Source organism: Macaca nemestrina, chromosome 1 (assembly GCF_043159975.1).
Source record: "Macaca nemestrina isolate mMacNem1 chromosome 1, mMacNem.hap1, whole genome shotgun sequence".
Taxonomy (NCBI): domain Eukaryota; kingdom Metazoa; phylum Chordata; class Mammalia; order Primates; family Cercopithecidae; genus Macaca; species Macaca nemestrina.
In genome coordinates this window covers 19,983,104-19,993,546 of record NC_092125.1, presented here as the reverse complement: position 1 = coordinate 19,993,546, position 10,443 = coordinate 19,983,104, and the positions used below count along the sequence as shown (strand labels likewise).

Genomic DNA, 10,443 nt, shown 5'->3' with positions numbered 1-10,443 from the left:
AGTTGCAGAAGTGCCTAAGTCTCCCTCCATTGGTAAGTCTGGATTGGCTGTAAAGGACAGGCTTTGGTGGAGATGAATTAGCACATTTCCACGTCAGCTACGTAGGATCTCACCCAACTGCTCTGCAGATTAGCTGCATCTGACTCACACTTTCTCCTTGGACATCTTGAGGACAGCCCCAAAGCTACCAGAAACACTCAGCTTCACAACAACAGCCCAAACCTGTGCGAGGGCTTTCTGGAGCAATAACTACATGAAAGGGGATTGATGTATATACACTCACACACACATCTGCATGTATATATGTGCTATATGCTAGGCACTATACTAAGACATTTAACTATAGTATTGAGGAATTATAGACAGGTTAGCATGGCCTAATTATAGAAAGATCTGAAAACTAGCTGGTGAGCCCAGTTTTGATGACAGTGGAAGCCTATGGCCAGGGAAGTGATATAGTGTGACGAGAGTACACTTTGGGGAAGCTTGGTTCTGGCAATGGCCTGCAGTGAGCTGTGGGCAAGGAGGAAAGAAGGAATCTATTGGTTCTGACAATGAGAAACTGATGCCATGGTTTAAGAAAGTCATCAAACATGTTCTCCTCTGCCAAGGACCCAACCAAGGCCCCAGTTAGTCCTGTCTGATCACTTGACATTCAGATACTTCTACCAGTTTCTCACTGGTTTCCTTTGATGTCAAAGATCTTCCCCACCACATTGCAATACCACGATTAATCACCATTGAAGATGGCTTTCATCTTGGAAAGAACTTTCCGTGTGAACTTTCCACTTTTCATAATCCCTGAATTAAAAAGAATCTCCTTAGCCAGGTATAAATGGGGTCCCAGGGTAGGTCTTAGGCAGCGTCAACCAGCACTGCACCTTTGGGCATTTTAGAGTCTAGCCACCTCGGAGGAAGGAGAATGTGAGTAGTCGGAGTTGGAGCTGCTGATGAGTGGCTCCTGGGTCCCATCAGGGAATTGAGATGACCTCTCAGTCCTGAATGTAGCATATGTCTGCAGTGACAGGAGAGTTTAGTAAGCTGGATATATGAAGGCAGGAATCTGTGGAGAGGAGTGATTTTTAAGTGGATGTCATAGGGAATTGTCGTTGCCCCCAGACCTCCATCCTGATGGACTTTGCCAGCTATGGGCTAGAGGAGGGAAGCTGAGAAAAAGGATAGGAAGAGAAACCCTTTGGGACAAGCCTCCAGGAAAAGATAAAGGCAACTGCCTGGGCTGTGACTAGGGACCATAGAGTCTGGGGACCATTGAGTCTAGACCTCTGTGGTGCTGATTAGCCTGCAGCACGCAGGCCCTGGCTCTTCAGATCTCCTCAATCAGAAACTTCGGGAGTGGGAGACAAGCTTTGCATTTTAACAGGCACCCCAGATGAGGCTGATGGCTCTGAAACATGCTTCAGCAGAACAGCAGGCAAGTAGTAGTACCTTCAGAGAGTGCCGTCTGTGAGCTAATCATTGCAGTATGGGCAGGACGAGGGCATTTCTCTCCATTTCTTTTTTTTTTTTTTTTTTTTGATTACACACATATATTTAACAGTACAGTTTTACACAGAATGCTAAGAGCACTTTTCTTCATATTTTACTGAAGGGCTTGAAACATACAGACTTTCTATTAGTAATCATACAATAGCACATCCGAATCTAATTCCTAAATAGATGATGCATTATAATTTTAGAATTTAAAGGCTTAATGGCAATAATCAGGGGAGGAAAAAGAGTAAGTTTATTTTACATAACTGACGGAAAAATAAATTCAAGAAATTGTAAATAGAATTTAATATGGTCTCATGCGCCCTGAAGGAGGTGGTGCCCAATTTGGAGGGGTAATTGCTATGTCCAAGTAATCTCCTATCTGGAACTTCTGCGACTGCAGGGTCATGGAATCATCAGTCCCCTTTCTGCCAGACATGGTGCTGCCAATCTCCTTAACTCGATAGCCGGGTCTTTTAACATCAGTAAAAACAATTGCAAAATTGAAGTAAGTGCCCTTCTTTCTAGCTTCTGGGTAGACTTCTTTTACTAAGCTTGTCAGTTCTTTCAAGGTTGCATCCATCCAAGTGTAGATCTGCAACTCGCTGGACGGTACATTTCCCCGGGAGAACTCGTCCATTCAGTGGTGGCGGCCGTTATTGGTGGTGAAGACGCGCAGCAACAGTGGGCATGTCTTCTCGCGGTCGATTGGCTTCTCTGGGTCCTTCTTAATTTCCTCCTGGGTAACGCGCGACTCCACCGCCATCTTCCTCCTACGGCCCGCGAGACGCTCCATTTCTCTCCATTTCAATGTGTCTCCGCCACAAATAGAGTGTCTCGCTTTGTCAGGGGCAGACCACCCTCGAGTTAGATGAATTCACCAGGAGAACTCACAAGACCCAGTAGACAGCTGTGCTCACGGCTGAGATTTATTACAGCAAAAGGGTAGCAAGCACAATCAGCAAAAGGAAGAGGTCATGGGGAGGCTCAAGAGGGAATCAGGCACGAGGTTCCAAGGGTCCTCACCCAGGGGAGTCATTCCCCCAACAAGGAGTTGTGACAACACATTCAAGATGCTGCCCACCAGGGAAGCCCATTAAAGACGCAGTACCCTGCTGAGCAGGGTGGCTCACACCCGTAATCCCAGCACTTTGGGAGGCTAAGGGAGGAGGATCATTTGAGCCCAGGAGTTCAAGATCAGCCTGGGCAACATGGCGAAATTCCATCTCCTATCTACAAAAAATAAAAAAATTAGCCCAGAGTGGTGGCATACAACTCTAGTCCAGCTACTAGGGAGTCTGAGCAGGGAGGATCCTTCGAGCCTAGGAGATCGAGGCTGCAATGAGACCAGACTGGCCACTGCACTCCAGCCTGGGCAACAGAATAAGGTCCCATCTCAAAAAAAAAAAAAAGACTCAAAACCCAGAGATTGTACTGGGATTTGGTCACACAGCACTTCTGCCTGACAAATACCTGAATTTGAGAATCCCAGAAGGAAAGAGACACTCAGTACCAACTGTACTGTTTCTGCAATTTAGGAACAGCGAGTCACTCTTATCAGTCAGGTAATGGTGGAACCCCTCCCAAAATCTAAGTTTCCAGACACCAGCCAAGGGCCAACCTTGCCAGGAGGACTTTCTAAAGAGAGCAATTTCAGGTCACCTGTGTTAACTCTTTTCTTTCTGCACACTAGTCAAAACAATTAGACAAGAGAAAGAAATGAGATCTATAAAAGCAACAAAAGATACACAAAATCACCATTACAGTGGAAATCTGAATAGCGTGGGGATTAGGGGGACCCAGCCCAGAGCAGTGAAAACCTGAGTATAACTTTTGACTCCCCCAAAACTTAACTTCTATCAGCCTACTGTTGACCAGAAGCCTTAGCAATAGCATAAACAGTCAATTAACATGTACTTTGTGTGTTATATGTATTAGATACTGTATTCTTACAATCAAGTAAGCTAGAGAAAATAAAAATCTTATTAAGAAAATCATAACGAAGAGAGGATGTGTTTACTATTCATTAAGTGGAAGAGGATCATCATCAAGGTCTTCGTCCTCATGGTCTTCAAGTTGAGTAGCTGAGGAGGAAGAGGAAGAGGAGGGGTTGGTCTTGCTCTCTCAGGGGTGGCAGAGGCAGAAGAAAATCCAAGTATAGTGGGCTTATGCAGTTCAAACTCATGTTGTTCAAGGGCCAAGTGTATTTTCAGGCAATTTCATTGTTTACCTGAAAAAAAAAAAAATAAGAGAATCAACTAAAATTGATTAAATTAAATTTACTATACATATCAAATAAATGTAAAATAAAATTTATTCTTAAAGGCCAGGTGTGGTGGCTCATGCCTGTAATCCCAGCACTTTGGGAGGTCGAGGCAGGTAGATCACTTGAGGTAAGGGGTTCAGACCAGCCTGGCCAACGTGGTGAAAATCTGTCTCTCCAAAAAATATAAAAAAAATTAGCCGGGTGTGGTGGCACACACCTGTAATCCCAGCTACTCAGGAGGGTGAGGCAGGAGAATCCCTTGAACCCTGGAGGCAGAGGTTGCAGTGAGCCGAGATCGTGCCACTGCACTTCAGGCTGGGTGACAGAGCAAGACTCCATGTCCAAAAAAAAAAATTTTTTCTTAGAACAACCAGCTTAGAACCTCATCCCAGGTTCTGAATTGCAGAAGGCCCCAGCTGGTGTAACTTTGTATCAAGTTATAAGTTTTCTTATTACCTGGACCTGGACATTCTGATGACCTAATTGAGATGGAGTTTCATGATTAAAAGTCAACAAAGGACCTTTGATTCTCTAAGAGAAACTAAAGAAGCCGTGAGGCCCATGCAGGTACAGTCAGCAGAGGCAGTCTTTAGAGCTAGAGAGGCCGATGCCTCAGCCCTTCACCCATGCCATCCTCCCTTCAGAGGCCTGTGAAGGGCTCCAGTGATGTGTTCATGTGTTCCTATGTTATTGAAAATTTGTAAAAATTATAGATTTTAACTGCAACCAGTGAGGACTGCTCTCTCTTACTTTGACTTTAACTTCCTCACACTTCCCATCTTGCCTAGTAGCATTGGAGCAGTGGCCATCGGACCAGTTTCTGCGCCCCTGTGGTCAGCAGTGGGGATGGGCAGTAAGACATTGACCAGGACAGCAGCAGCAACTGACTGTGCACAGAAGTGACTGCAAACCACTAAACTCAAATGAATGAGTCCCTAGCTCTCATCAGAATCCTAAAATGCACTATTCGAGACCTGCAACATGACGAAACAACGTTTTTTTAATGTCTCTAAAATGTATTTTCAGAGACAGAAAAGAGAAACCTGAACACAAACAAAAAGCAAAATGTTTATTCAAAATCTTGTTATATCTTAAATATACCATTATGACTGTAATTGAAAGATGTTTTGGAACATAATTACATATTCCCGATTTGGACATATATAAAAGGGATTTTCTTTGCTCGTCTTTAAGCTTATTTGTTAAAAAAAAAAAAACTAACAGAAAAACCCATATACAAAATTAATGGAATATGAAACAAAAGCAACAATTAGAAGCAAAGAAATTGATGAAAATTATTTTCTTATCAACAAGGAAACTGTAACTAAAAGAAATTTCAGACTACATGAAATGCAATAGTTCATTAAATAAGAAGAAATAGATCTCTAGTAGAAGTAATGGACTATAATGAATAGGCTCTTGTGTTTTTTATAATTCAACTGGTAAAAAAAGAATGCATCACTGAATTCACTGGAAAAATATTTAAATTTTGTGCTGATTTGACACAAAATAATGGCATTGACATAAATAACATAAAACTCCTAAAACATCATACATCTAGAAAGACATCAGTGACAAACTGGCTAATAAGTTCTGCCAAAATAAAAAGTACTCAACATTAGTCACTGCACAAGAAAACTCGAACTGACCAGTATAAAGAATGTACTGTATGAATAAATATTAAAAGAGAAAAAAATTAATTTCTAATGATTCAAATATTCACTCAGTGTGCTTATTTCACAAATAAGAAATTCAGTAAGGTGACTGCTTTTAAAATTAATTTGGAGAAATAATTCAATATCCTTCAATAAATACAAATCACAACCAGTTAGAAGATAGATTAAAGAGTAATTCACAATAAAAAAAGAAAAACTACTTAGAAATAAACTCAACAAGAAACTATTAAGATCTACATGAAATAAAAACTTTAAAATGTTACTATTGGGGCCGCACGCGGTGGCTTACACCTGTAATCCCAGCACTTTGGGAGGCCAAATCAGGCGGATCACCTGAGGTCAGGAGTTCAGGACCAGCCTGGCCAACATGGTGAAACCCCGTCTCTACTAAAAATACAACAATTAGCCTGGCATGATGGTGGGTGCCTGTAATCTCAGCTACTCGGAAGACTGAGGCAGAAGAATTGCTTGAACCCGGGAGGTGGAGGTTGTAGTGAGCCGAGATTGTGCCATTGCAACTCCAGCCTGGGTGACAGAGAAAGACTCTGTCTCTAAACAAACAAACAAATAAATAAATAAATAAATAAATAAATAAATAAAGTTATTACTGAACACATAAAAAAATCCTGAGCAAATAATAAGACACATCATATTCATGGGGTAGGAAACACCATAAATGTCATTTCTCCCTAACTTACTAAATAGCCCATAAATAAACTATCCCTATAAAATAATGAGATTTTTTAACTAGATAAGCTGATACTAAAAATCATATGTAGAAATAAACAAGCAAGGTAGTCAGGAAATTTCTGACAAAGAAGAGTAATAATGGGTCATCCCGGACAAACACTGACATTTTACAACTAATCATTGAAATGGTGTTGATGAGAAACACACAGGCAGATAAATGGGACAGAATAAAAAGCCCATAAATAAACATAAACAGAAGAGATAATTTAGTATATGAAAAGGGTAGCACTTCAAAGCAGTGCATAGAAGATGGTGTTAGAACAATTGGATAACCATCTAGGGGGAAAAATGAAACTGAATTCACACCTCACATCTTACACCAGGATACATTTAACAGGGATTTAAAATTTTAATATAAAAAATTAAACCAGGCTGGGCGCAGTGGCCACGCCTGTAATCCCAGCACTTTGGGAGGCCGAGACGGGTGGATCATGAGGTCAGGAGATCGAGACCGTGCTGACTAACATGGTGAAATCCCGTCTCTACTGAAAAGTGAAAAAATAGAAAAAAATAGAAAAATAGAAAAAATATTACATATATGTATAAATAAATATAATATATTTATTTATATATTAATGTAAATACATGTAAATGTTATATATTAATAAAATATATAAATATAAAAATATACATATATTTGGAGAGAGAGGAAGCAAATCTGGCAAACTGTCAATAATTGGTGAGTGAAGGGGATATGGGAGTTCTTTGTACTATTCCTGAATCTCTTCTCTAAAGTTTAAATTTATTTCAAATATCTCAAAATAAAAATGACAAAGGATATGAACTTCCTAGGACCACGTTTCTTGGGGTGTATTTTATATATATAGTCTACATGAAATAATCAAAGTGATCAGAATCCAGTTTTAAAGAGTTTATTCAAGCGCAAAGCTGAGAATGGCCATTCAGGTAAACTGAACAGAAACAGACCCCACAGAAATGGGGTGAGCTCTATGAAGTTAAAAGCTGTCTTGCTTATATAGGCAAAACAAAGTTTAGTAGGACTATAACATTTTCCATACAAGGCTGGGTTTATGAGTTACAACAATTTAATTAGTTACAGTTTGTTTTCTTTTCTGTATAGCTTGTTTTCCTTTCCAATTTAAAAGCGCATACAGCATCCTGTCTTAGACAATGTAACAGCATAAAGTCTTTGCCTGAGAGAGGAGAGGGAGAAGTTAATCTATAATGAAGATTCACATTTAAGTTACTTCTGCAGAAAGAGAAGCAGCACCCGAAACAGTAAGGTCAACTATCATTTACTGAGCCAGGCCTTATGTTAAGTGTGTTTATTTCTCCCTTCCTTCCTTCCTTCCTCCCTCCCTCCCTCCCTCCCTCCCTCCTTTCCTCCCTCCCTCCCTCCCTCTCCCCGCCCCCTTACTTTCTTTCTTTTTGTTAACTGTTTTGAGACAGGATCTTGCTCTGTTACCCAGGCTGGAGTGCAGTGGCTCCATCTGAGCTCATTGCAACCTCTGCCTCCCAGGCTCAAGCGATCCTCCCACCTCAGCCTCATGAGTAGCTGAGACTACAGGCTAAGTGTTTTCTGTACATTCTGTCATCTAGCCTTCAAAACCAAAATCACAGAGGCTATCATAAATAAATGTTTAAATCCCCGGAAAATAACAAGTGTTGGCAAAGGTGTGGAGAAAACTGGAACCCGTGTGTGTTGTTAGTGAAAATATAAAATGGTACGGCCGCTGTAGAAAACAGTATGTTAGTTCTTTAAAAAATTAAACGTAGAATTACCCCATCAAGTTTGGATATCCTGGGTAGACATCCAAAGGAATTGAAAGCAGGGACTTGAACACGTATTTGTACACTCATGTTTATAGCAGCATTATTCACAACAACCAAAAGGGGAAACAATCACATGTTCATCAGCAGATAAATGGATAAATAAAATTGTTATGTCCATACCATGGAATATTATTCAGCCTTAAAAAAGAAGGACATTCTGATACATGCTACAACCTGGGTGACTGTTGAACACATTATGTTAAGTGAAATAAGCTAGTCACAAAAGAACAAATATTGTAAGATTCCACTTACATAAGGTACCTAGAGTAGTCAAATTCATAGAGATTCAAAGTAGAATGGTGGTTGTCAGGGGCTGGGGAGAGTGGGAAATGAGGTGTTACCGTTTAATGGGTACAGAGTTTCAGTTTTGGAAGACGAAGAGTTCTGTGGATGGATGGTGATCGTGATGTACAATAATGTGAATGTACTTAATCCTACCGAACGGTTCACTTAGTGTGAAAATAAAAAATTTTATGTTATAAAAATTTTGCCATAACAAAACAAATCCCACAAGTGAGGGGCTATTATTTTGCAGCTGTAGCAACCAAGGCACAAAGATTGTGGTGCAACTGAGAGGCAGAACAAGCATTCTCACTGGGCAGCTGGACTTTAAAATCTGGACCTTATCTATTATCATATACCTTTTGCTATCAATCATCAGCCATCTACCATCCACCATCTGCCATTCACCATATTCCATATACCATTCACCATCTACCATATATACCACCTGCCATCTGCCATATACCATCTGCCATCCATTATCTACCATTCATCATATACCATATATCATCTCCCATCTACCATCCACCATCCATCATACACCACCCACCATATGCCATCTGTTGTCTACCATCCACTATCTATTATCCACCATATTCCGTATACCATTCATCATATATCATCTACCATCTACCATATGCTATCTACCATCCATCATCCACCATCTACCATTCATCAGGTATGACCTACCATCCACTGTCTACCATATTCCATATACCATTCACCATATACCACCTATCATCTACCATCTACCATCTATGATCCACCATCATCCACCATTTACCATGCACCATCTACCATATTCCATATACTATTTACCATATGACATGTATCATCCATTATCCACCATCTATGATCCACCATCATCCACCATTCACCATGCACCACCTACCAAATTCCATATACCATTTACCATATACCATATATCATCCATCATCTACCATCTACCATCTACCATCCACCATCATCCACCATTTACCATGCACCATCTACCATCTACCACATACCACTGCCATCTGCCATCCACCATCCATCAATATCATCCACCATCTACCATTCACTATGTGCTATCTACCATCCACCATCTACCATATTCCATATACCATTCACCATATACTACCTATCATCCACCATCTATCATCTACCATCCACCATTTACCATGCACCATCTACGATATTTCACACACCATTTAGCATATACCAAGTATCATTCAGCATCTACCATCTACCATCCACCATCATGCACCATCTACCATCTACCACATACCACTGCCATCTACCATCCACCATCCATCATATACCACCCACCATCTACCACCTACCATCTACCGTCTATTGTCTATCATCAACCATCTATCGTCTACTATCCACCATCCTTCATCTACCCTCTGTCATATTCAATTCACCATCCACCATCTACCATATACCATCCAGCATATACCATCTACTATCTGCCATCCTCCATCTACCATATACTATCAGCCATCTAGTATCTACCATCCGCTATCTACCACATACCCTCTACCATCTGCTACATAGCATATGCCATCTACTTGGTAGAAACTTCCCCTTTAGGCACTGATGAAAGCTAAGTGACCTAAAAGAGTTGGCATGGCCTTTCCAAGGTAGCTGGTTACTATCAGAGACTAACCCTTTACCCTAATCAGTTGTAATATGGCCACAAATTAGTAGTTGTCTAACTCTATCTGCAATGTGAAAGGAAATTTAAATCCAGAACTTACAAAACCAGGGTAAAGTCTAAGAATTCTTCAATTGATTCGATTCCCTGATTTCCCAGATTTCCGTGAGGAGGCAGCTGCCAGTCCTGTCATTCCCAACTTGGTTTGCCCACTGGACACATCCACCCAAGGCCCATCTGGTAGTTACTGAAATGTGTCACAGGGGCAAACAATCAAAGGGAAATAATCATCAGAAAGCAACAGAAACACAAGTGTTTCATCCCTGAAGAAAGAGTCTTCCCAAGGCTATTTATACTGCATCATCTTCAAAAGGTCACCAGGCACTGGATGACTTCATCTATTTACCTTGACTGAGCACAAAGTCCATGTCCTGCTCATGGCAGTGGCTGCCGTCCCTGCCCCACACTCACCCCCACGACAGCCATGTTCCTGCTCATGGGCAGGCCTGCCCACCCTCTTCCACTCCACACTCACCTAGAGGAGG

At 41.0% G+C, this 10,443-nt stretch overlaps 1 long non-coding RNA gene and 1 pseudogene across 1 annotated transcript; both read right to left on the bottom strand.

Moving 5' to 3' along the window:
- Positions 1 to 1,529: 1,529 nt before the first annotated feature.
- LOC139357448 (histone deacetylase complex subunit SAP18 pseudogene) lies at positions 1,530 to 2,560 on the bottom strand (annotated as a pseudogene).
- An 891-nt stretch (positions 2,561 to 3,451) lies between these two features.
- Positions 3,452 to 10,194, bottom strand: LOC139357454 (uncharacterized). Its single transcript, XR_011610585.1, has 2 exons — positions 10,002 to 10,194; positions 3,452 to 3,721 (listed from the first exon to the last, which is right to left on the bottom strand). It is a non-coding gene; the product is annotated as an uncharacterized lncRNA (long non-coding RNA).
- Positions 10,195 to 10,443: the final 249 nt, after the last annotated feature.